Raw genomic sequence first — 27402 nt, 5'->3', positions numbered from 1 at the left:
CCACGAAAATTGATGGAGAGGCTAAGGCACATGAGATCTCCAATACCTAGAAAGGGTTTGGGCAGATTCTAAACAGTTTGGGAGATATTAAAATAATTAATATTTTTAATGGAGTCCTTGAGTCTAAACTTAGGGAAAATAAAATATTAATGTGAATTAATATAAAACTGTGTTAGAATGGTCCAAAAGTCATGGATCAAGCCAGATCTAATCCTAGCCGTTGATTAGGGACTTAATCTCAGTCGTTGAATTGTCAACGAGAAAAGTATAAGAGGAGGCTTGAGGGTCACTTGGAGAATACACCAAGAGATCAAGATTTCGACTTTCTGGGGTTGGGTTTGCTGAGAAAGTTGAGAGAGTGATCAGAGTTGCAGCTGAGGGGCAGTGAATATAGAAGCAGAGAGGCAGAGATAGCACCGGGAGGATCAGCGCAGTAGCCGGAGAGAGGGACGCAGAAGCAGCCAAGGGTTCACATAGAGCCAGCCAGGGCTCACGCAGAGGCAGCCAGGAGTTGCATAGTGCCTCAAAGGGCCAGCATGGGTGACACAGAGGGCCAGAGGACTGACGTAGTGCCTCCAGAGGCTGACGCAAGCCAAGCCAGAGTGACGTTGGGCTAATGCAGGGCCAAAGAGAGGCTGACGCAGTCCCTAGAGGCTAATGCTGGGGTTTCGTGGGGTAGATTGGAGTTGTGGAGCTACTGGAGTGTTTATCCGGGGTTTCAGCCGGAATATCTGCTTCCGAGTAGAGAGGTACTACTACCGAGATTTTTCTCTATTGGGTGAGCCGAATTTGGCACCCAGATTGTATTCTGAAACTGCTTAATAAATCAAACCCTCAGATAGCTGCACCGGTTTTCCCGCATTGGGTTTTTCCGAGGACATTAGTCCAAAAACAACGGTGTCACTTGTGTGCTTGTTTTGTTTCCTTCAGTTGATGATCTGTAATGTGTTGAGCATGTACTTGTATTTATTTCCAGTATTTACATGGTAAATAACTTGTTAATTAACAGAACAAGTAGGTAGGAATAAATCAGAAAGTACATGAAGGGTTTCTAACGGGTTAGACTTAGAAATTCCAACATGGTACTGGAGAGTGGTTGCAAGATCACAGGAGAACTGAGGACATCAGCCGAGCAGAGCAATAGCAACAGAAAACAGTTGTCTCGAGTGACAGAAGCTGTTCCTAGCATAGTAGCAGCAAGGAAGGGGTGATGCAGTGCCTGTGTCATCAAGATTGAGTCAGGAAGAGGCAGCGCAGAGGCTAAGGGAGGCAAAGACAGGCTCACGCAGAGCCACACAGAGGCCTGGAGGGCTAACGTAGTTGGCTGCGAAAGCTGATTTGCCAGTGTCGGGATTGCACAGAGCCTAGGAGCTCTAACCTTCAGTTTGCTGAGGTTTAGGAGGCTATGGGTAAGTTGCAGAGTGGAGCTGGTGGGGTATTGTAGTCAGAACAGTACCTAACAGGGCAAGGCCAAGGAGGAGGGAGTTGCTACCGAGGATTTCTAGCCGAGAAATCTGGATCAGTGGTGTAGCTGCACTAGCAATCGGAGTGGGGGCATCTCGACATTAGCAGAAGGGTTTCCAGGAGGGAAATCGAGACTCAGAGGGAGTCACACCAAGAACTTCCAGGAGGGAAGTAGAGGAGCAACGAGATGGCAGTGAACGAGGTAAGAGACCAGGACAAACTGGACGGAGCCTCAAACTTCGTAGTCTAGAAGGCCAGAATCTTATCCGTTCTAGACAGGAATCGTGTCAAGCACTTCGCCTTGAGGACGATAGCTATCCCAGTTGACCCAACTGATAACGACAAGTACAAGGAGGCAATGGCGAGGGCCAAGAGCATCATTCTTGACGGGGTCAAGGACCATGTAGTACCACATATTGCCGAAAAGGACACAGCAAATGAGATGTGGGAGGCCCTAAAGAAATTGTACCAGCATACTTCTGTGCAAAGAAGGATGTTACTAGAAAATCAGTTGTGATCATACCAGATGCAGAAGGGAGAACAGATCGACCCCTTCCTCGGTCAATTGAAGGAGATCCGAGATCAGCTGACTTCCATAGGGGCCACACCGGATCAAGAATTGATGGTGAGAATAGCCCTGAACGCAGTCTCAAAAGACTGGGAGGTGTTTGTCCAGAGCATACTGGGCAGGGCAACCCTTCCAGATTGGGAGGAAATGTGGGTTTCTCTTCACCAAGAAGAGATCAGAAGGTTGAGCAAGGCAAGAAGCAGCGGAAAGGGGATCAGAATCAAGAAGGAGGAGGAGGTGGATGCTGCCCTAGCATTTGAGGGAAAGCAGGAGAAACAGAAGAAGAAGGACCTCTCCAAGGTCAAATGCTTCCACTGTGGGGAGCTGGGTCATTATGCGACCCAGTGTCCAAGGAAGAAGAGCAAGGGAGAGGCCTCCGAGACCAAGGCTGCGCCAGCAAGGGCAGAGAAGGAAGTGGAGACAGATGATGACTGTGCCATGAGTGCACACACACCACTTGAGCAGAAGTTGGGAGACATCGAGCTGTAGTCAAACGGACTACAGGCGATGAGGGGCAGGGTCCTTGAGGTACCCAGCCTCTTGGATTAGACCTTGCTACGGGAGCCCCGAAGAGGAGTAGCAGTACTGGCGGATGTTAGTAGAGACGGATGTGGATGGAGCGACAGAGGGAGCTACAGTGCAGGATTCCTAGGACAGCATGAGGCAGCAATGCGAGAAGCACGGGAGTGTTACACTAATGCAGGATGGCACAGAGAGGTGTGCAACAGTGCGAGATGCAGGGAGTTGTTGCAGTAGCGCAGAGGTCAGAAAGGGAGCACTTGTCAGCGAGAGAGGGAGTTTCAGCATTGAGGGTGTCTCTAGCCTGACAGAGATATCAGAGTTGAGAGATCAGTTACTTACTTTTTAGTAACTTGGTTTACAGTGCAGCAGTTAGCAGTGGCAGTGTTATGGGCAGCACGATGCAACAGGATAAGAGGGAGTTGCAGTACGGATGCAGCAGTGGCAGTGGCAGGGCCATGGGTAGCAATACAAGATGCAGCAATGCAGATGATGGCCAGCAGGCCTAGCATTAGCACAGGGACCGATGTTGGATGATCAAGGTGATACTCAGTGAGGAGTATTGCTAGAGCACAGTCCTTGCTAAGAGGAGGTGTTGATTTGGGGTAGCATCGAATGTCCTCTAGGCACGAAAATTGGAGGAGAGGCTAAGGCACATGAGATCTCCAATACCCGGAAAGGGTTTGAGCAGATTCTAAACAGTTTGGGAGATATTCAAATAATTAATATTTTTAATGGAGTCCCTAAGTCTAAACTTAGGGAAAATAAAATATTAATGTGAATTAATATAAAATTGTGTTAGAATGGTCCAAAAGTCATGGATCAAGCCAAATCTAATCCTAGTCATTGATTAGGGACTTAATCTCAGTCGTTGAATTGTCAACGAGAAAAGTATAAGAGGAGGCTTGAGGGTCACTTGGAGAATACACCAAGAGATCAAGATTTCGACTTTCTGGGGATGGGTTTACTGAGAAAGTTGAGAGAATGATCAAAGTTGCAGCTGAGGGGCAGTGAATATAGAAGAAGAGAGGCAGAGATAGCACCGGGAGGATCAACGCAGTAACCGGAGAGAGGGACGCAGAAGCAGCCAAGGGTTCACACAGAGCCAGCCAGGGCTCACACAGAGCTAGCCAGGAGCTGCGCAGTGCCTCAGAGGGCCAGCGTGGGTGACGCAAAGGGCCAGAGGACTGACGCAGTGCCTCCAAAGGTTGACGCAGGCCAAGCCAGAGTGACACTGGGCTAATGTTGGGCTAGAGAGAGGCTGACGCAGTCCCTAGAGGCTGACATTGGGGTTTCGTGGGGCAGATTGGAGCTGTGGAGCTGCCGGAGTGTTTATCCAAGGTTTCAGCCGGAATATCTACTTCCGAGTAGAGAGGTACTACTGCCGAGATTTTTCTCTGTTGGGTGAGCCAGATTTGGCACCCAGATTGTATTCTGAAACTGCTTAATAAATCAAACCCTCAGATAGTTGCACTGGTTTTCCCGCATTGGGTTTTTCCGGGGACATTAGTCCAAAAACAACAAAGTCACTTGTGTGCTTGTTTTGTTTCCTTCAGTTGATGATCTGTAATGTGTTGAGCATGTACTTGTATTTATTTCTAGTATTTACATGGTAAATAACTTGTTAATTAACAGAACAAGTAGGTAGAAATAAATCAGAAAGTAAATGAAGGGTTTCTAACGGGTTAGACATAGAAATTAAAACACTAGATCCACCTCTAAAAACCCCAACGAATTTTTCCAAAGGCTAGAAACCCTTGAAACCCTTCCAAAATTTCAAATTTGGCTTGAGAAATCACCTGCACAAATGAAATATTTTTTCCCCAAAACCCCAATATATACAAAATTCAAAATAAACCCCAATAGCTGCAAAACAAGGGTTAGAAATATATTTACAAAATTATTTTACAAAAAATATTTACAAATATACAAGGCTTGTAAATAAAATTGTTTTGAGAAAATATTTTTTGAATAATGACAATGGATCAATGGGTTTTTCAAAAGTTAGAATATTGGCGCACCCTTTAGCGAAGTAAGAAAACCAAATAAAAATTCTCAGAGCCCAAACAAGGTCGGCTTTTCTCCAAAGTCTGTGAACTTAGAGCGCAAGGGTTGGTATACCTACAAATCTCTATATATTTTCTCAAGCAAACTTGTTAGATCATATGGTGAATCAGATCACCTAAGATATAACCAAATTTTACCAATAGAATGTTCTTATCATCAACAAATGAAATAACAAACTTATAAAAAATTTAGCACCATATAGGAAAGCAGCACATACAAAAGATAAATGGACAAAGAACACCATGAACTGAACCCCAAAGTCTTTTTATTATGATATCAAACGCTCTCAGCAGAGCAATGGCTTAATACCAGCATTACAAAATTACATCATCCAAAATCATTGTGACTTGAGAAGCAAAATGGCTTTTATTTATAGAGAAATCCTCCAAGTGGAAAATACCAGCTAGTTGGCTTGATCCCCGTCGAAATAATCTCGACCGTTGATAAGAATTTGATCATCTTTAAATATCTGTCGAAAATATTTATTTTGAAGAAAATTTTCGAATTTCTCATAAAATCCATTTTTTATTAATCCAAAAAATAATTTTTTGAATTAATTTCCTCAAAATTTTGACTTTGACTTAACCACCAAGGTCCAAGGGCTCAATTTTTCTTAAAAATCCATTTTTGTCTTTGTGGAGGACCTCCAAAAATTAACTTCTTTTTGACCCATGAATTTTTTGGTCATTTTCTTCTTGGAGAAATTAATTTCTCTAATTTTTTTTACTATAAATTAATTATTTTTCTGACTTAGGATTTTATTTAATTTTAGTCAGAAAAATTAAATAATTAACACAAGAGGGGATTACTTATTTTTTCCACCCTCAAAATTTAGTCATGGTGTCTAAGTATGAGAAACGATGTACTAAAATATTTTTTACATAAGATATTACAAATTCAACCCTCAAAGGGGGAATACAACTTTACATATGTCCTCAAAATAATTACCCAATTTTCCGACACAATATGATCTAGTAGACCAAGTGATTTGTAATAAAATAATTTAGTCAGATACCTTAAATTATTCTCAAATCACTTTTACAAAGACTCGATATAACACTAGGACTCACCTAAGACCTTGTTAATGAATTCCACCCTAACTTTGGGGTTTAAGCTGGAGGAAAAAACTCTGTCAAATATCTGTATTTAGAAACACACATAATGCAATGAGATTAAAAAACCTCCTAGGATGAAATTCGTTGCCAAAATCAAAGGCTTACCTAGGTGTTGTTACATAATTAAACGGTTATACTAGCATCATTTACATTATAACTTGCAAAAATTGGGTTTACAATGATATATCATGTAGCTGGCTAATGATTCTGATCGTTGAAAAATTTTGTATACTACTTCCTTCGATTATTGACAAAATGGGTGCAACAGAGTCCACATCACATTGAATTTTTCCAATCATAGGAGATAGTGGCTAGTTATAGCCTTGTCAAACTTGGTCAACATATCAAATAGGTTTCCAAGTGGTAAAACAAGGTTAGCGTTGGGTAGAATGATGCATGCATTATGTCAAAAATGATTAGCAAAATGAGAGGAACAATACCCAAGTGGAAGAATTTCCAAATTCCTCAAGGTGTTATGGAACCAACACAAGGGGCCGATGACATGGTAGGGACCAGATGATGTGGCAATGCTAGGAAAAATATGAAGATTCTGAGAGACCCAATGTAAATCAAGTCAGTTTAGTCATCCCCAGGTGACAAACTTGTCAAAAAGTCAAGGTTATAGGAGATCCAAGTGTTGAAATTCTATGGAAAGTGTAGTAGAATACAATTTTATAACTAATAATTACTTCCTAATGATTTTCAAACAATAGATTTCATGCCACTAATATCACTGAATAATTACACACAAAATCTCAACAATAAATGCAACAGAAACAATAAAGATCATCGAAAGACATCCATGCAATAAACACAAAATTGTTACCCTGGGAAACCCAACAATCTTTTCTTGAGGAGAAATTGTCTTTCAACAAGGTTTACAAATCAAAAATGTGTCTAGAAATCCATGCCAATAATACAAGTCAAAATATGAGCCAAGCCTAGTCAAATAACTATTGGTCAATGCTGGTCAAACTAGTCAAAATACTCAAAATTCAACTTTAATCAAATGGCTTGGTCAAATTGCCCTGCAGTCAAATTCGGCCCTATGGTCAACCCTCGACCCTGTTGTCAAAGGTCAACATGCGGCCAAATCCGCACATGCAACCTACAATCAGCCTGCGATCAACTCACACGTGCAACTATAGTGAACCTGCGATCAAGCTCGCACATGCGGCTGCGGTCAATCAACCTATGATAAAATTTCACATGTGCAGCCTGGTCAAACTTAGTTGTACGGCTAGCTCAACTAGTCAAGATTCAATTCTATCTCACACGTGCGGCCTCCAAGAGAGAGAAAAATGATGAAGATGAACCAAGACAAAGGATTTCTCCTTTAGTTGAATTTCTCCTCCACTAGAAAAGATTCAATGAGGTTGTTATACTGATGATTTGTCTCTCACATGTTGTTTATTTTTATAGAGCTCTAATGTTGAGTACAAGGTGGATTCTCATCACAAGAAAGTAGAGACCCATCAAGGTGGCTTCCCATCACTAGAAACCCCTTCACTAATGGAGCCTACATCACAACTCAATATTAGACTAGAATTGTTTACCCCACTATTGGCTGAAAACCCTCAATTAATAAACAATTCAAACCTACTTTATAAAAAATAGATCATTCCATCCTGGAGCACAATGTGATCATCATGGGCCATTCACCCCAAGCCAAATCAGCATGGCCCCATGGGTGAATGTATCATTCTCCCCCAGTGAAATCAACATGACCTCATGGGAAAATGTTTGCCCTTTGGCCATTTACCCATGTGAAAATTCCTTGATTGCAATTAACTGGAAATTTATCTCCTAACTATCCTGCAATTTATTTGTTATTAGAACAAATATCGATAAATTCACAATTATAATCTTCAGCAAAAATGAATTATGTTGCGGAAAATAAACTAGAAGTTGAGAAAATAATGTGCACACACAATAAGATAGATACCAATATTTTTGAACTAATGTCCCCGGAAAAACCCTGAAGGGAAAACCGATGTAGCAAACAAGGGTTTATTTTGGTCATGATGATGAACCACACTTCTTGGTTGAAAACCCGTCGGCCAAAAATTTCTCTTATGTGATTTCTACTAAAAGACTTTTCTTAATTCATTATGGATCACATAAGTCTGAATTCAGAAAATAAAAATCTCAATACAATAATCTGGATGCCTCACTGGCAATCCTCCGGCAAATAATCTGGGATAAATTCTAGGAGAGAATTTTCTCCCTCTGCAAAGCAACTGGCATGCTCACACTACTGGCCTGTGCAAGTCTAGACGGCCCCTGAAGCTATCTCCAACTTGGCTCTCTAGCCTCCCTTTGCCTCTAAAAATGACTTGCTCTGCCTTTCGAGTGATCTCCCGACCTTTAGCAACTGAATCGTTCTCTTCCTACCACTCACGCTGGGGTTTTTGGCTCACTCGCACTGCCTGGATGGCTTTTCTGTAGAATAATTCAGCCTCCCTCTTTTTTGCGTCTCCAGCACTGGAAAACTGTTGGGAAATTCCTTCGGAATTCTCTCTACTACTCCCTCAATCACTAATGCTCTCCTTCTCTGGCTCGAACTCACTTCCTTCCTGAATCTCTGCAATTGGATAGCTCGATCTACCAAGGAACTCGCTCTCCTATTGTGCCAACTGTGTCTCTCTCCATCCCATTGACTTGCTCCTATAATATCTCATGCTTCAACGGCCATGATTTGATCTTCATCAACGGCTAAGAGCATCTTAGACTCAATTTGTGTGTCTCTAGAGCATTCTCAATCTTCCTTAATTAATTCCCATTAATTAACTAGTTTTCCTACGTTAGACTTAAGAAAAAATTAAATGATAACTAATTAATTTAATTAAGGTGTTTCACAAGCTTATCTCGTTATGGGTTTTGGAGATCTCGTGTTCCTTAGCCTCTTAGACACAAATCGAGACTAGAACACCTGTCCGATGCGACCAAAATCAAACAACCCCTAGCCAAATCAGCATGGCCCAATGGGTAAATGTATCATTCCCCCACTAGTCAAATCAGCATGACCCCATGGGGGAATGTTTGTCCAAAGTTGCAAAAACATCAACACTAGTGAGTAGGTAGCCAAGTAGAGTTAGTAAAGGAAGGGAATTCAAGTCAAGCTAGCCATTGGAGAAGTTAACTGGCCATTGGGTGGTCTAACTAGCCATTGGAGACTTCATGGACCAAGAAAGTAGCCACTATAAATCAAAATATTCTTCCCAAGGACCAAGTTGAACCTTCCAAGGACCAAGTTGAATACTTCCAAGGGTTAGTGAGTGGGACGTTGAGCTACTAAAATCTACTATTCTTCATTGTTGACCATTCTGGTTGTTAAAATTGGCATCTAGGGCCAAATTCCACTTTGGACAACTCCTTTGGGGAAGATAATTGTGGCATTGAATTCCTCTTTTCAAGAGGACCAAAATCAACCTAAAGATCACCGAATTTGGATAAGGAAAAATATTTATTTATTTAAAATAAATTCTACAAGACATGACCTTATTAAAACGGGAAAATTGAAAATTTGAAATCAAATTTGCCTCCAAATGTGAAGGTCGACTTCACCTCCATAAGAACAAATTGTCATATATATATATATATATATATAGGCATCCTCCATCCTCATTTGGATCATCCAAATAGGCATCCTCTATCCTCATTTGGATCATCCAAATATATATATATATATAGGCATCCTCCATCCTCATTTTGATCATCCAAAAGGTCTCCAATGTATGTCTGAGGTAGCCATGCTCAAGGAGGACGAAGGTCTATTCTATTTTTGGGTTCATCTTCTGCAACTAGGCCGAGATGCTTCACTTAGGGCAGCCACAGAAGAAGGGAAGATAAGGCGTGGGCAATTTCTAGGTTTTGGAGTGTTTTCTTGCTTCTTACAGGTCTGAGTTTGGAGTTGAGGCTGCCGCCTTGCATAAGGGTTGATCTAATTATAGTTTGGGCATGATCCTCATGGTGAATCTCTCCTAGAAACTGGCCGCAATAGCTTGAGTCACCTTCAGTCAGGCTGCAGGCCTTGAATACCCTATTCTGAAGACCGAGAAGCTACAGCTAGGATGTCGGAGTCTGGAATGCATGATCAAGAGGCTGTGTGGTTTGTATTTGTAGCCTAGAAGAAGGTTAATGGGCAACATATAGTTGTAAGGACTGTTTGATGGAAGCCGCAATCAATAGAAGGTGTGATCAGTATAAATAAGGGTGTTGTAGCAGATTGCATTTGTGCCCTAACTTGTGATCCGAATTATAGAGATGAAGATACCTTGAAGCATGCAGAGGGTGCCAGAATTACAGTTTTGATCAAGCCCTTCTTTTGTCTAAGGATCGTAAATTGGCATGTCATTCTGACTTTAAACTATTGTACTCTCTCTCTCTTCTGAACATTCGATATTTATAATAAGATGAATTGATAAAGGTTTTTCCCCATCTTGGGGTTTTTCCCTAGCTTGAGCCATATCCTTGTGTTCTCCTGTCTTGGCTTGTCTTCTGCATTTATGTTAAATGCTCTTTCATCAGTTAATGTCATAAGTTAATGGTCAATGTGATTGCTAATGGATTAATGAAGTTAATTATGGGCTAATGAAGTAACTAACCTAAGCAAAGAACATGTTAACTCAAAACTAACACTGGTCTACTAGCAGAGGAAATTGTGGACTAAATTGGCCATTGTGAGCTAAGTCGACCCCCTAATGGTCAAATTATTCCTTAATTGCAATATTTTATAAAAAAGTACTAAGTCTCCAACTTGTGAATGACTAGTAAAAACTAATTATATGAGTCCAGCTAGTCGTTAACTAGCCATTAAAAGTGCTCTATAAAAGGCTAGCCTCTCGTTGACAGTGCTAGAAATCCGTTAAGCAAGGGGATCTCCCTAGTAAGAAGTCTCAATTAGACGTCACACCGTTTGAAGTAAGAGCCCCAACCAGAAATACGGTTGGTTGCCATAACTGCGATCTCAAAGATGCCTTGTGAAATTTTCACTCTATTGCAGCAACTGGAAATTATTCTTCTAACTGAATATCATTATGTGCAGTTTATTTGCTATTATGACAAACCATGAATAAAATCACTTCTGCAATTTTCACCAAAAATAAAATGCACTGCGGAAATAAAATTGGAACTAAGAAAATAGAGCACACACACAATAAAATTGACACCGTTATTTTTGGGCAAATGTCTCCAAAAAAACCCAATGTAGGAAAAGTGGTGCAGCAAATAAGGGTTTTATTATTATGTGCAGTAGTGAAATCTGAGTACAAAAATCAAGATGCCCAACTGGCAATCCTCAGCAAAATAATATGGCCAAAAATTAGTCACCCCACACTAATCTCAGCTCTGAAACTGGTTGCTAGAACACCCTTGCATCAGCCTTTGCATTGACTTTGCACAGGCCAATTTGTACTACGTCTGTAACTGCTCTAATGTTGTCATTTTCCCCAAATCAACCTTCGAAAATGACTTGCTTGGCCTTCTGGAATTTTTCTACCGTAATAGCAAGGAAGTGGGCAGCAGCAGCCTCCTCCACATTTCACATCTAATGTGGACTACACTGCCACCAACCTTCTACAACGTGGCACGATTTCTTTGCAGTGCATATGCTAGACTGTTTGGCCATGTGTGAGTTTCAAATAACCGGTAACTGTTTATTTTGAGCTTGTGGGTAGATTTCACTACGAAGCTCTGTTTAATATCCAATTATGACCTAGTAAAATGGCGGCTTCTCCAGCTCAGTGAAATCTAATTATGACCTAGCAGAATGACAGCTTCTCCAGCTCAGTGAAATCTAATTATGACCTAGCAGAATGACAGCTTCTCCAGCTCGGTAGAATCCTAACTGTATTTTTTGTGCTTGCAGAAACCCAGAAACATGAATTGTATCTTAATCAAATTTTCATGTTTTCAGCCAAAAAATATATATATATATCTAAAAGTCTGACCTGTTCAGCAAAAATTAAAACCAGACGTCGAACTGAAAACAACTCTAAATGTCCATCAGCGTGCGTAGCTCGCGCGATTATTCATGGAATTACGCCTCCGAAAACTGTGGGTAAGAGCCCAGGGATCAAAGGTGGACTAATTTGCCGTTAAATGTGATGGAATGTCAGCAAATTATGGTCTGGATGAGGGCATGATTCCTGTGGGAAAGCGACAGAGTGCTTAGATTTTAAAATATCTTCGTAAAAACGACAATGAAATGTTCCGGTGGACAATAAATTTAGTGGCATATAAAAGATTAGGATTGAAGAAGAGCCTTTCATTTCCCATTCTTGCCAGTAACTGTGTTTGCAAAGTTCAGTGGTTTGTTTATAAGTACTCATCCTGGTTTGGTGTTTTATTATTCTGTACATAGTGGTCCCTCTAAATTTTCACTATGATTCTTTCTTTTTTGTTCATTATTTTGTTATATTGTGAATGAATTTAAAAATATACATTTATATATAATATTATTTTATTAATTATAAAGTTGGGAATATCATCCAAAGTTTATGTTAAGGTATTATATGTAATAGTAAAACTATCTATTTGCATTTTAATTAGTTTTAGATCTATGTTTTCATATTTAATATTTAATTTTAAAACTCTATATATAATAATTTATTTGATTTTTTCTTAATTATTAATTTTATTTTGATTTATATCTTATTGAACAAATATATATATATATATATATAATTTTACATTTTTTAAATTTGATTGGTAAATAAATTATTGGTTTTCAAAATTTAATGTTATGTGTATTGAAGAGTATTTACGGCTTTCTCACTTCAATATTGTTCTCAAGATGTAATGCCAAGTGCATTGCAAAGTACTTACCACTTTTCCACTTTAATATTTTTGGGTATCATTTTAATATTCATGTTGTGATTTCTTGAAATTTTATTGTTAATTAACTAGCCTAGATCCATCTTAAATTCGGATCTACCAAGCACCAAGAGGGATCAAGTCCAGAGTTAATATGGATTTAGGTTTGTACTCTTGCATTACATATTGGATTTCCTCGAGCCTCTAAATAGTCTTCAACATAACAAAAATCATAGACAAATGCCATGTGCCATGCAATATCATGGACTTGTAAATCACCATAGGTGAACCCATCAAATGACTAACTCAAACTTATCTTAACTAGTTTATGATCTAAACATTTTATTTTAATTTTATTTTAAATAATTTGACCAAGTCAACATAACATTACATTACAGTACATAATGCATTACATAACATTGTACAATATTTTTATTGTAGTGGTTGTAAAGCACCTCTCGACACAATTATTAATATTACCGGCTGAGAGCCATCTTAACTTCGATTTTCTAGTAAGCGTCTATAGGGATCAAACCTCTCATGGTGCAAACCTCCTTTTTAGTGCAAAAATTGAGGAAAATTTTGCACCTCGAGAGCTTTGATCCCTCTCAGTGCTAGATAGATTTGAAGTTAAGATGGATCTAGGCTGATTTGATATATATAAGCTCAGTAGTTAAGACAATCTACTTGCAGCTCTGTGGTTAGACCGTAAAACCTAATAAGCTCCTTTGTTATACCATAAAACCCAATAAGAATATATACCTTTGCCTTTGCAGGAGTCCAATATATTAATTATCCTTCATTTAATTTTATTTGTAATGTTATCATTCGATCTCATAAACAAAACTCAATAACAATTGCATCTAAACTAAGTTGTTATGAACATCTGAAGATATATTCCTATGAATTGTCATGAGGAGTTAAAATCAATGATTGCATGGTCTAAACTAAGTAACTCCAATAAATTTTAGTGCAGACAAAAAAATATAAACAAAATGTAGGATTGCATGCACCATATTTTATTTTTTCTCGTGCTTGTGTTTCTCTTCACACTTAAGAGTAAAATTTCAAAATATAAAATAAAATGAATAACATACAAAACAACTTGGAAAAATCTAATCTTTGAAGGCTATGTAACAAAGTGAGCAAGGTTGTTTTTCCCAAGTTTTACGTGGAAGACATGCATCTGCATAGCTATAAAGTCTTCATGTAGTGTGTCTTTTATTCAATGGTTTTCTTTGCCAAATTGGATATGAAATTGCTTAGGGTTATGATATTTGTTGTTGAAATTAAGATTTATTTTGATCTACTTAAAAGCTTTTATTGGAATGAATGTCTCACATTTGTGAAGAATACATTTAAATAGGCTACATTAAAGAATAATACCACGGGAAAAACCATGGGTTGTGCAAACTTGGAGCGCAAAAACCTCCATTCATAAATTTACTATGTTATCTAAATTTTATTTTAATTATTAATTATTTGTTTTGTTTTGTTTTTATTTTTTTAAGTTTTGACTATTAGAGAAGAATATCATGGGCAAAACCATGAGTTGTGAAAAACTAGAGCCCAAAACCCTCCATCCATAAATTTACTATTTTATCTCAATTTTATTAAAATTATTAATTATTAATTTTTTTATTTGTTTTAATGTAATTTGACCATCAGAGAAGAATACCAATGGTTTCGAAAAACTGGTGCCCAAAAACCTCTAATAAATTTACTATTTTATCTCAAACTTATTTAAATTATTACTTAGTAATTTTTTTTTATTATGTAATTTGACCATGTCAAAATGTTTACATAACATAACATATGTATACTTATGAGCACAATATTCACATATTTAACTCCTACACGTCTAACATCTAATGTAGCACCTTTAGACACAATTAGTTATAATAAATATCATAATGTTGTTCTCAACCAATATTATTTGTTGTTATTAGTTAATATATACTAATACATTACTATTATTTAATAAAACCACATTAAAATCGATAAAAAGTCATTACTTATAGCTATAATTACAAGGGGGGATTTAATTCAATTTAGATATTGTAATGTTCCCAAGCAAAATTTCATGCAAATGTTTCCAAACATTTTAAAGTTTCTTTGACGCATTTTCTACAAACATTTGGCAAGCAAAATCTAGAAAATACCTTCAACAATTAGTTCGAAAATTTCGTCAAACATTTAAAGAACAAACTCAGGAAAATAACTCCAATCAAAGTGTGAGGCAAAACCTAATTTTTATTGAGGTTGATCTTCAATGTTTACAAAGGAAAAATGGAGAGTAACACCTAGAATTCACTATAGCTGATAAGGAGAAACAATTCCATTAATTTTGGTCTGGAAAGTACAATCAGTTCAACCTCCTAGAAAACCAATTCAACCTTCAAAAACAAGAGAATCAACTTCAGGAATACTACAGTTGAGATGTGCTCAAGTGATGACATTGTTCTGCACCATAGAGACAAATTTCTACTTGAATATGAATGAGATGAACCTTGCTTCGGGAAGTGATAATTTGGCCCCTTTCAATTGACATGAGACCCTGCATGTGCCAAAACAAACTCATTGTCCCCCCTGGAATACCAATCTCAGATTTAGTAATTGGCTAGAAATGTGTGTTCCTCTCTTGAGGATGAATTGGCTCCCTTCTAAGTGTATGTGGTCTCCTTAATTTTCGAATTAAACTCAACTCCAAATTTTGAAACAAATTGACCCTCTCTTGGCTCCTAAGTGGGAATGCCTCAAAACAATTCAGACTCTTAAATTAATTGGAAACACAACTTCATCATGCCTAAGATCGACTACTATTTGGTGTATAAATCATGGGAAATAAACTTGATCCTTGGGTTGAGCAAATGGCACCCAACTTATCCTTGGTGGTTTTCCTGGATAATGCGACCTTGAGAAGAAGATTTGACCTTTAGGAATTTGGCCCCCTTGTTGAGAGCAATTCGTCCACTACAAAGGAAGGGAAATTCGACCCTCAATAAAGACTATGTGAGCAATATAATTCTGCCTCCCAACTCCTAAGAATAATAGAACTTGACCCCTAAGAAATAATGGGAATTCTACTTCCTGTAAACAACCAAAGTGTTGAAGAATTCTTGCCAACAAATCCAAATAGATCTTCAAAATAAACTTCTGAAACATAATCCAACTAGGGTGGCAATAATGTCCACTGAAGAAGGAGAGAAACTAACCAAGCTGGCAAGAGATCCACCAAAACTAGTGTGAGAAATGACCAGATAGAATAGAATGATCAACAAATGAGTCCACCCTCCTTTTATAACATTTCATTGAATCTTCTCCAAGCTTTTAGATTACCTTTTTAATATTATTTTATTGGTGGGGACCACTTTCCACTAAGTGAATTTTGTCACCTTTTCTAATATAATAATATTTGTGACCCTTTTCTAATAAAATAATATTTTCCACCCTTTTCTAATAAAATAATATTTGCCCCTTTTTATTAATTAGCTTTTTATATAATATTATCAAAATTGGGCAAGCTCCTTAGTAATTTTTGCACCCACAAAATGAGGGACATTACAGTCCTCCTTGCCAAAAATTGCTTGTCCTCAAGCAATTTCACTATATGTTGCTACTACATAAGTTGGTCAAGTTAATGTCAGGGTCCCAAATGTGCCATTGAACCACCCCACATTGTTTTTCCACCTCAACATGAATAAATCCCCTTATACTGGGGGTCCCAATCCATCTTGATTAATGTGAAGTGTCCCTCATTCCACTTGTTTTCCAACAAGTCATAGCTACCAAAAACACCCCAGATATCGCCCTTAAGTAGAGTACCCCGATAATGTGAAATCTTGATCAATGCCTCAAGAATCTTCTCTACTGAGAAACCAATCTCGTGTACTACAAGGAATATTCTTGAAGATACAATCCAATCCAGGTGTAGAAGAACCATCGCCTGCATGAGCTCTCCATGGTATCCTCTCACTAATCATCCTACCATACTAGTGTAGTGCCCCGAGTCATCAGCAAATCACTCAAGGGCGAAATACTCTCTCTAGAACTAAAACCCAATGGAATATCTACATGATCTCCCCTTATATAAACTAACTTATCCCTAAAGGTAGTTAAACTACCAAATTCTGAGATGTCAGGATCCCATGCCAATCGCAAAAACAATTGTCATGTTGACACAGTGACACTATGGTCATAATTGATTGTCCATCATGCTCATACTAGGTCCTCCCCTCATGTAACTACCAATCACAATACTAGTAATGACCGAAGTTATGCCAAACCTACCACTTGGTAATGCCTGAGCCTACCACTCCATGTCTAGCCTTGATACTGAGCAACAACAGGGGAAACCTGCCTCGCCACATGGTGAAGGTCTCAACAACTTCCCATGTGTTAACCCAAGAATGAACTTGATCAATTTATGCCATGACTTTATTCTTCACAAAGTAGAGTGATCCATCAATCAACTGCATCCTTGGATCCCATAACCAAACCTATTGTGACATAGTTATGATACTTGCTAGAACCCATATGTACCTCATCCCTGATCCCTATGTGCATAGACTCCATATATCATGAATCAATCCGATGCATGCTAAACTACCTTGTTCATGCCACACCACAATGAAATATGTTATATCATCTCCTGACAAAGCCTCCTAATATTGTTTGGAGTCTAAACACCCTCCTGTAAAAAAGGTATACCACTCGTTGTACATGCTCACTTAATACCTTGGATTGTCCTACCAAAAATGCATCATGCATCTCCCTAAGTTTGAGCTCAAGTATGGAACATATGATATGTCTATAGTAGATCGGGCCATCCCCAAGCTTGCATCTACCAACTTGCGGCCTGGCCATATCCCACAACTAGGGAGTCTCTCTCCTGATGCATTGAGTCCCACCCAACTGTCTCAGGTGAGTCTCTCACGTCCTGCTACTCATAATGAGAGCACCAAGGGAAACAATTGACTCATCTATGATTGTAAGCAATGTGGAAGAGAGATAGGTATGTGAGTCCCTATGGGTATAATCAACAGATGCTCATCTAATTCCTCATTGATCTTGGGTAAGCTACACCCAATGGCATTCCTGACGTCCCTATAAGGAGGTCTCCTAAGAGGTAATGCTCCATAATCCCTCTGTGCAACCTCATACACTTTTACAAAAGGGCCATGCATCTTCGTGCTCCTTTGCATACCACTACTCACCGTTGCATATGCATTGGATGCCATGGTCCAAGATTGAGTTAGTATGCATTAGCCTGCATCCTGACTATATCACTATCTCCACTATCATCACCACAACCTCTGATGTTGGACCTCCCCTCTTAATCATCCCTAAGAAATATGAGAGGCAAATCTCCCTTATATTCTAGTGGCAATGTCACTATTGTGTTGCTCCTCGGTGACCCTTGTGCCCCATATATCCATGAGAAATCATTGTCTCCATATAAGTCCATGTATGGTGGCCTATCAATGCCACCTCCTCCAACAAGCTCTTCCCTTAGTACGTTGATCATCATATGACCCCATGCATGACCAACATGTCAGGACAACTCACAGAGTCTGCCTACTCCCTTGTCAATCCAACCTATCACTAGTGCTATTCAGGACTCTAATGGGGATATGAAAGTATGGGCCCGCTTAGTCACCAGACCCACTACTCTGCTAATACCATCATTGACCAAATCCATGATGTTATGAGAAATCCCGCCTATATCCAATAATAGTTTAGCCCTCGAGCTCCACTAGTAACCCACAATTGTTTCTTAACTATGCTCATAGACATGAATATATCCAAACACCTAGCCCGTTGCACTAGGTACCAACTCAATACCTCTTGCCACCAAAAATCATGAGAGAGATCAAATGTAAGAACACATGTACATTTCACAACTCCACCATGTGAATGTTGCGCCCTGTGCAGCTTATGTTGCCTTGTCTCACTAGCTCGGTCAACACATAAGGTTTGTCTATGTAACTTTACATCTCTCTCTCTCCAATGTGCAGAGGTAACCTAACAATGTTGCAAGCCTCGTTTATGTATGCTTGAAGAGGGCTACTCTGACACTCCAATATAGACTCCTCTCGCTGCATCATTAGGGATTTCAACGGTTCCCCAATGTCAGTCATCTTGGCCACTAGCTTGGCACAAACTACTCTCATGTCCTCCAGTTCATCATTATCTTGTAACAAGGTTTCCTAGACTGCCTTAACATGTTTCTTCATTACTAGAAGGTTGGCCTTAAGCTGTTTAATTTTCACCCTAGCACCTCATCAATGAATGGCTCCACGGGTACATGTCTTACTTCCTCCATTAATGTCTCAACCTGAGCCATCAATGGGTTCTCCAATAGTGGTGACTCCTGAGTCACACTAGGTAGATTGAAGTGCTCCTCATAGCCATTTGTCTTATCTTCCTCATGCTCAACCTCATCCTCAGGCTCATTGTCAAGAAACACCTCTATGTAGTGGGCCTTGCCCTTAGTGTACTTGTTCCCTAGGGCCCACGGCTCCTAACAAGTGAAGTAAATTTTCCTCCTCCAGAGGTCCCTCCTGGTCTCATCATCTAACTATCCCCATCACGTTCACTCCTTTTGAGGAGGTATGGTGTCCTTCTGGTCGAATCTATGTACGAGCCTCTGTGTGAACTCTATGTGTGACATGATGCCTACATGACCCAAAGTGATCAACCCATGATACCACTATTCATGTGCATCTCCATCCAAATGTAAGGCAGCATACTTAATAGCATCCACCTCTCTCATGGTGTTTTGTTGGAGATATGTGTCCAGATTTTGCACCCACTCTCTGGCATAACTCTTAGTTGAACCATCAAAGTTGAGGAGGGTTATTTTTTCCACAATATTTTGTATGTCCTGATTCAGCTGACTTCCGCTATATTGTCTAAATGGCTTCACCCCCATGGCATGTTCACCTCTAGGGTCTCTATCATAAGGACTAGGATGGATTTGATCTATCATCGTAGTGCTACTCAATTGGACCGACATTTTTATTAGCTTGTCATTATTCCTGAGGATCTCATCCATGATTCCTTGCATACTCCTTCTTCCTTGATTCACTGGAATGTTTATAGTTCCACCAGTTACTATGCATGCATGCCCAACTCTTCCATGATCTTGCTAGTTTCCCCATAATTGACCAAGATCATGTTATGATACCACTGCAATGTTCCCAAGCAAAATTTCAAGCAAATGTTTCCAAAAATTTTAAACTTTCTTTAACGCCTTTATACAAACATTTGGCATGCAAAATCTGGAAAACACCTTCAACAATTAGTTCAAAAATTTCGTCAAGCATTTCAAGAACAAACTCAGGAAAATAACTCCAATCAAAGTGTGTGGCAAAATTTGATTTTTGTTGAGGTTGATCTTTAATGTTTACAAAGGAAAAATGGAGAGTAACACCTGGAATTCACCACAACTGATAAGGAGAAACAATTTCGTTAATTTTGGTATGGAAATTACAATAAGTTAAACCTCATAGACAACCAATTCGACCTTCAAAAACAAGAGAATCAACTTCAGGAATACTACAATTGGGATGTGCTCAAGTGATGACAATGTTCTACTCCACATAGACAAAATTTTATCTTCACTATGAATGAGATAAATGTAATGCCCCTGCCCCTCATTTTCTCGCTTTAACAAGCACTCTAGGTAAATGTGAAACATAGTGCTACTATGATATGACTCAACCTCCTAAATGACCTTAAGGAAATGGAGTCGACACAACAAGACCTTATTGGCTTTCCTTAGGTGCTAGAGGAGGCCCAAGGGCTGACCCACCATTTTTGGATCTTTGTCCCTGAGACAACTTACCTTTTTCTGACCTAGAGTGCCAGTCGCTCCCTTGCCAAGCCCTACAAGCAATTATGAGCCTCTAGTCACTCCCATGAGCCTGCCTGAGTGTGATTGTAGCCTTTTTCTTCTAGTGTTATGCCAACGACTAGAATATTCAAGGCTATTTTCCAAGGCTAGAACACTGTCACTACCCAAAACTCCATGAAACTTCCAAAACACATAAAAGACATGAAGACAATGCTTTTGATAACAAACTTGATCAAGGAATTGACCTAATCCAGTCTAACCATTACTGTCAGTATGTCAAACACTTGGTAAATATGCAACCTACAGGTCATGAATGCAAGTCTGAACATAAGGAAAAACTTGTCTGAGGTTTAACAATAAGGATCATTGCCTTCTAACATTAGTTGTCATAACATCAATTAGGTCTTGCATTAATTATTCGTTTAGTTACAAGTAAAAACATGGAAAGAGCCATAACTAAGAACTCTCAAATAACCATGCTTATAACCATATAAATAACAATGAGAGAACAACCATTAAAGCCACATAATAACAAGTACATTTACTCATCAAAAGCAAGAGAAACTTAGCTCTTATACATTGCAAAAGTCAACTAGGTTTGGGACTTCCACGTACCACCCTACCATAGGTTGATTGAACCAGATCTGTCTTTAGCCAATCACCCTCGTGCCATATTCTAAGCATGAATGTGGGATCTCATAGGATAAAACAATCCATAAACAACCAAGGGAATCCAGAGGTTAAACCACCTTCACCCTCACCATACCGTGATCTCACCTAAACCGGTGTTGAGATCACAAAATCAAACCAAGATTGGATGCCTCATAATTTCTTCTCCAATACCTTGGGGAATTTTCTTGTCTCCACCCTCAGGCTTTACCGTGTATCCTGCCATTACCAGTCAAGGGATTCCTAGGCCTTTCGAAATTTTGTTGAGATCACCTCACCCGAATCCAAAATCTTTTGTCAATCCAAAGCTCAAACTGAGAAAAGTCCCATCACACCATGGCTATCCGAAAATGGAAAGGCAAGGATAAAATCCACTGTCGAAACCCGACAAAATCCATGTCAGTGACAACAAAAGAACCAGATACCAACATGCACATACCATGCACGTCAAAAACCAACTAGAAAATAATACATGCAACCTGTTACCTGCAAGTATTCCTGCTGAAGTTGCTTGATCTAACTTTTCTATGCTTGATCCTTGCTTTCCTTTTCCTTCCTTTGCTTTTCTTGTCCTTCCTTTGCTTGCTTGCTTTCCTTCTCCTCTTGGTGCTCTTCTCCTATTTGAGACTAATTCCAAAATTGAACTGACAAAAGGCTACCAACTGATTCTCTAAGGTATTTTATTGATGATGCTTCTAATTTCCTTAATTTTCCATTATTTTCCTTCAATTTCCTCCTCGCTTGCAACCTATGACCTTTCACCTCCATTTCTCCTAATTTCCTTTATTTTCATAAATAAAATGTCAATTAATACCTTTTTTCCTTTTCAAAGACTTTGCCATCACCTTTGCCAATTTCCCTTAGCCATAAACACAACGAGTGATGCCCACTAGGATATTTTGCCCAACATTCAGGTTGGAATAAGTGGCCCTTGACTGTGGTCTTTCTTTTCCTTTATTAACTTTTATTACATGAACTTTTAACCCGAGGTTGTTACAGACCCATCCTCCTTAGGGGAACACCGTCCTCAATGTTCTATGACACCTACAACCAAAAAAAACGCTGAAAAGCAAACATAATGCCCATGGAGCTTTATAACCCAGCTCGTTTCAGTATTTACAATGAACAACCTGCTCAAAAGCAAAATTTTCATGACAACCATACTATTTATTGGAGTTGTATAACACATCTCATGGCGGTATTTACATCCATGTACACATATACATATACCAAAACTGCTTTGCCTCAACTGGAAAACAATGAAGGATACATGTTCTACATCTGATCTGCCATCGAGTCGCATGTAGCTTCATCGGGCCCAAATTGCTTCCACTGCACTTTAACTTGCTCGATTGCTTTGTTCCGAAGCATGAGTTGTTTCTGCTGCAATATGCACTGAGGTTCTGATTGGAATTCTCCTTCTGGTTCCACCTGCAATACAGACCAATCAATAACATGATCAACATACTTTACATATCTTTTAAGCAATGAAACATGGAAAACATCATGGACTTTCACTATCAAAGGCAATGCAAGTTTGTAGGCCACTAGTCCAATCCTCTCAAGGATCTCAAAAGGCCCGCAATACCATGGTGCCAACTTGGCACATGATCCAATCCTTAAGGAGCTCTTCTTGGGCTTGATGCACAAATACACATGCTCCCTAACCTGAAACTCCTTAAATGTCGTATGTTGATCTGCATAACTCTTCTGCATGTTCTATGTTGCCTTAAATTCTTCTTTATATCTTGCATTTCCTATTCCATGTATGGTCCAATAAGTAACCTTTTTCACTGGATCACTCCAACTAATGGGAGTATTACAACTCCGCACATACAGTGCCTCCAATAGACTCATCCTTAGTGACTCCTGATAATCGTTGTTGTAAGAAAACTCAACCAATGGAAGGTACTCCTCCCATCTCCTTTGTTGATGCATCATGTACATCCTCAACATATCCTCTAGTATCTTGTTGACCCTCTTTGTATGTCCATATTTTTTGCGAATGATAAGTTGTTTTGAAGGCCAACTCTATCCCCAAACCTATGTACAACTCCTTCCAAAACTTGGAAGTGAACTTAGCATCCCTATCTCACACAATCTTCTTATGAACACGATGCAATCTCACAATCTCCCTGATGAAGACATGTGCTATCTCACTAGCTAAATAAGTAGTCTTTACTGGAATGAAGTGAGCTACCTTGTTGAACTTGTCTGCCACAACCATGATAGAATCAAGCTACCTCAATGTCCTTGGAAGACCTGTAATGAAGTCCATGGAAATGGGGACCTCCCATTTCCATTCTGGAATCGGAATAGGCTGAAGCAGTCCACCCGGATGCTTACACTATACTTTCACCCGCTAACAATCCAAACATCTAGGCACGAACTATGCCACTTCCTTCTTCAAATTCGGCTAGTAGTACAACTTATTCACTACTATCAACGTCTTTTGATACCCTGGGTGACCTGAATATGGCTTTACATGAAACTCCATCAAGGTAATCTTCTTGAGTTCACTATATCTGACACGTAGATCTTGTCCTTGAATCTCACCAAGCCATATGTCATGAGATGATAGTCCACATCCTGATCACTTGTACCGTGTTGTAACATGTGCATAAGTTCCCTGTACCCATCATGTTGTTGTCTTGCCTGTAAGATCTGATCCTGTAAAACTATCCCATATGAGCTCACTGTTGCAACATGGTTCGACTGCACTTTCTTGTTGAGAGCATCTACAACCCTATTCTCCTTACCCTTGATGTATTTGACCTCGAAGTCAAATTCACTAAGGGTAGCCAACCATCTAGCTTTCCTGGCATTCAAATTCAGTTGGTCAAACAAATATATCAACCCACTGTGATCGTTCATCAAAACAAACCTCTTGCCGAGAAGATAATGTCTCCACATCTTCAAGGCATGAATAATAGCTACCAACTCAAGATCATGAGTCACGTAGTTATGCTAATGCTTATTCAATTTCCTGGACTCAGTATATCACTTGTCCCTCCTGCATAAGGACTCCACCAAGCCCTCTCTTGCAATCATATGTACACATTATGAACTTTTTATCGGGATATACAATCTTTAACACTGGAGCATTTTTCAACAACTACTTTGACTGCTCAAAATTGGTTGCACGCTCCTCTATCCATTCAAACTTCTTACCTTTCCTTTGCAATGATGTAATAGGATAGGAAATGCATGAGAAGTTCCTGATGAACTTCCTATAGTAACCTACTAACCCTATGAATGATCTGACTTCATCCACATTCTTAGGATTTACCAATTCCATGATAGCTCTCATATTTTCTGGATCTACTATTATGCCTTCCTTGGAAACAACATGTCCCAAGTAGTGCACCTTTGTCTGAAAGAAACCGCACTTGCTAAGCTTGGCATACAACTGATGCTCTCTTAGCAACCTCAACATTGTTGCTAAATGCTCAGTATGCTCTTCCTCATTCTTCGAATATATCAAGATGTCATCAATGAATACAATAACAAACTTGTCCAGATAAAGATGCAACACACTATTCATCAAGCACATAAAAGTAACTGGAGCATTAGTCAAACCGAATGGAACTACAACAAACTCATAATGCCCATAACTGGTCCTAAAGGCAGTCTTGTATATGTCCTCTTCTTTAATGCGTACCTGATGGTATCCTGATCTCAAGTCAATCCTTGAGAACATTGTTGCTCCCTTCAACTGATCAAACAATTCATAAATCCTCAGCAACAGGTATCTATTCTTGATCGTCACCTTGTTCAGCTACCTGTATTTAGTGCACAACCTGAGAGTACCATCCTTCTTCTTCACGAACAATACTAGTGCACACCAAAGTGGTACACTTGGCCTAATGTATCCCTTATTAAGCATTTCCTTCAACTGCAACTTCAACTCTACTAACTCTGTTGTGCTCATCCTGTAAAGTGTCTTTGATGTTGGCATTGCCCCTAGTACCAACTCAATAGAAAAGTCCACTTCCCTGTGGGGGGCCAACTCTAGAATCCCTGCTGGAAACACATCTTGAAACTATCGTAGTACAAAGTACCTCTTGAAGGTTTCTGCATCCTCAACATCCTTACCCTTGTCACTAGAGATATGGACTGCAAACATCACACATCCTTTCCTGCAACTGTGCTTAGCCTACATAGCATGACCATCCTCGCTAGTGTAGGCCTCTTCTTTCCCTGCAAGATTATCTTTTTCCCATTATCATACAGGCACTCAATAGCCTTGTCATAACAATCTAGTTTGGTCATGTGAAGATACAACCAATCCATACCCAAAATCATACCATATGATCCCAATGGAGGTACATTCAAATGTTCTTTGGTAGGCATACCATTCAACTTGAATGCACAAGCTCTTACCCAATGATGAACTATCTTCGTAGTATCTGTAGCTAACTGCACCAACCAAGACTCTGCATGCAATTATTTTCTCAAGCCACACTTATCCACCAGGTCAGGATTAACATAACTATAATTAGATCCAAGATCAATCAAAATAGAAATAACTTGATCATAAAGCTTATCATCCATCTCAATAATAGATGCCTGGTGATCTGCCTGCCTGTTGTCCACAACTTTATAAATCTGAGGAATACTATGACCAACATCCCCAACTGTCTGTGCCTCCTGAGCACTATAGATCCAAGGCCTACCTCCCTAGTATAATGGACAATCCTTCTTACGATGATATTTGCTACATATCCAACACTACAATGGTCCTCTACCATCACCTTTAGTTTGCTACTCTCCAAGCTGTGACCCATGTCGTTTCTCAACTGCATTGAACTTCTTGTAAGGAACCACATTTTCTTTCTCACCTACATCTTGAGTTCTTCCCCACTTCGGTGGCCACTTCCCTTTAACTTTCTCATTTGTCAAATTTAGGCTCAGCTTCGTGCTTTGACTACTCATAATAATGCTTCAATTTCCAGATGGATTCCTCTAGTGATCTAGGCTCATCAAACGCAATCTGGTCTCTATATGTTGTTGGCAACCCACTGATGAACCATTGAATCTTAGCTTGCTCCTCCTTGATATATGGCACATATCTCAATAGCTCCAAGAAACTGCTAGCATGCTCATTTTCTGTCATAGAACTCATCTAGATCTCATAAGACTCCTTAGTTATGTCATCATAGTACCTCTCTAAAAAGTACTTATTCTTGAAGAGTCTCTCAAACTCAACCCAAATCAACTCGTCTTCCCGAATTCCTTTGACATTCTTCACATCTTCCCACCAAATATCTGCTTTCCCTTTATGACTAAAGGTGGCTATCTTGGCTTTCATCTTCTCTGAATAATTGTGCAATTTGAAGAATTTCTTCATCCCAAGCAACTGTGCCTCTGCCTCTTCTGACTTCTTCATCTCTCCGTCAAATGAAAGCAACTTGACTTTCTTGAAATCCTCGGGTAAATATTCACCCCTCCGATAAGGATGATGATGATGACGACTATGATGATGTCTCCTAGATGAGGAACTATAATGATGCCCATACATACCAGTCCTCCTGTCACGTGTATCCAATGATCTTCCACCTCTAATTGTATCCCCTCTATCCAGCCTATATCCAAACCGAGACCTGCTACCATATGCTCCATTAGTTTTCTCTTCCTGTTCATGACTCATTCTCACCTGTCCCTATTTCTACAACTCTAACAAGCGTTGAAGGATTGTTGCATTAACCTCTACCTACTTCTCTTGAGCCCTTGCAAGTCTTTCCTTAGCCTCAACCAACCTGTCATTGTTTTCTTTGAAACTTCTAATCTCTACCCTCAAGATCTTCATTGTATCTTCTATACTAGGAGAATACTCTTCTCCTTGTTGCCCAATTGATCTCTAGGGAGAGTTACGGGAACTGTAGTTTACCATTTTGCTCGTCATCTTTGATTCTCTTCTTCCTGTAAGTAGGCCATGTCAGATAAACCAAATAGATACCCAAATCAAATCCATACCTCAGTGATGTTTAGGGGAGGCTTATCTCATCTGCAAGATTAGTCCACATTAGCATGTACATTTATAATCATAAGCATACTCATATAATCATATCAACACACTAACATCATAACAACATCATGCATGACCATACTAACTATATACCATGACCCTATGCATGAAAACCATAACCTTAACAACATCAGACTTTACCCAAAGAGAGTGCAACCCACTTTGATACCACATTGTGGTATAAGATATGACCCAAAGAGACCGAAACCTGCTCTGATACCACCCTGTAACGTCCCTGCCCTTATTTACCCACTTTTACAAGCCCTCCAGGTAAATGTGAAACAAAGTGCTACTATAA

General features: G+C 39.3%; 1 protein-coding gene across 2 annotated transcripts in view; it reads right to left on the bottom strand.

Annotated features, from left to right (window-relative positions):
- The window catches only part of LOC149242063 (pentatricopeptide repeat-containing protein At4g30825, chloroplastic-like), a 63980-nt gene extending 51944 nt beyond the window's left edge, over nucleotides 1-12036 (bottom strand). For both annotated transcript variants that reach the window (XM_089374157.1, XM_089374158.1), the window contains exon 1: nucleotides 11685-12036. The gene's annotated coding sequence lies outside the window, so the exon portion shown is untranslated. The remainder of the gene's footprint in view (nucleotides 1-11684) is intronic.
- Nucleotides 12037-27402: the final 15366 nt, after the last annotated feature.

This window comes from Pinus tabuliformis, chromosome 8 (genome assembly GCF_031772625.1).
Source record: "Pinus tabuliformis cultivar Carrire ecotype Pingquan chromosome 8, CPIR1, whole genome shotgun sequence".
Lineage (NCBI taxonomy): Eukaryota > Viridiplantae > Streptophyta > Pinopsida > Pinales > Pinaceae > Pinus > Pinus tabuliformis.
This window is presented reverse-complemented; position numbering and strand designations above follow the sequence as displayed.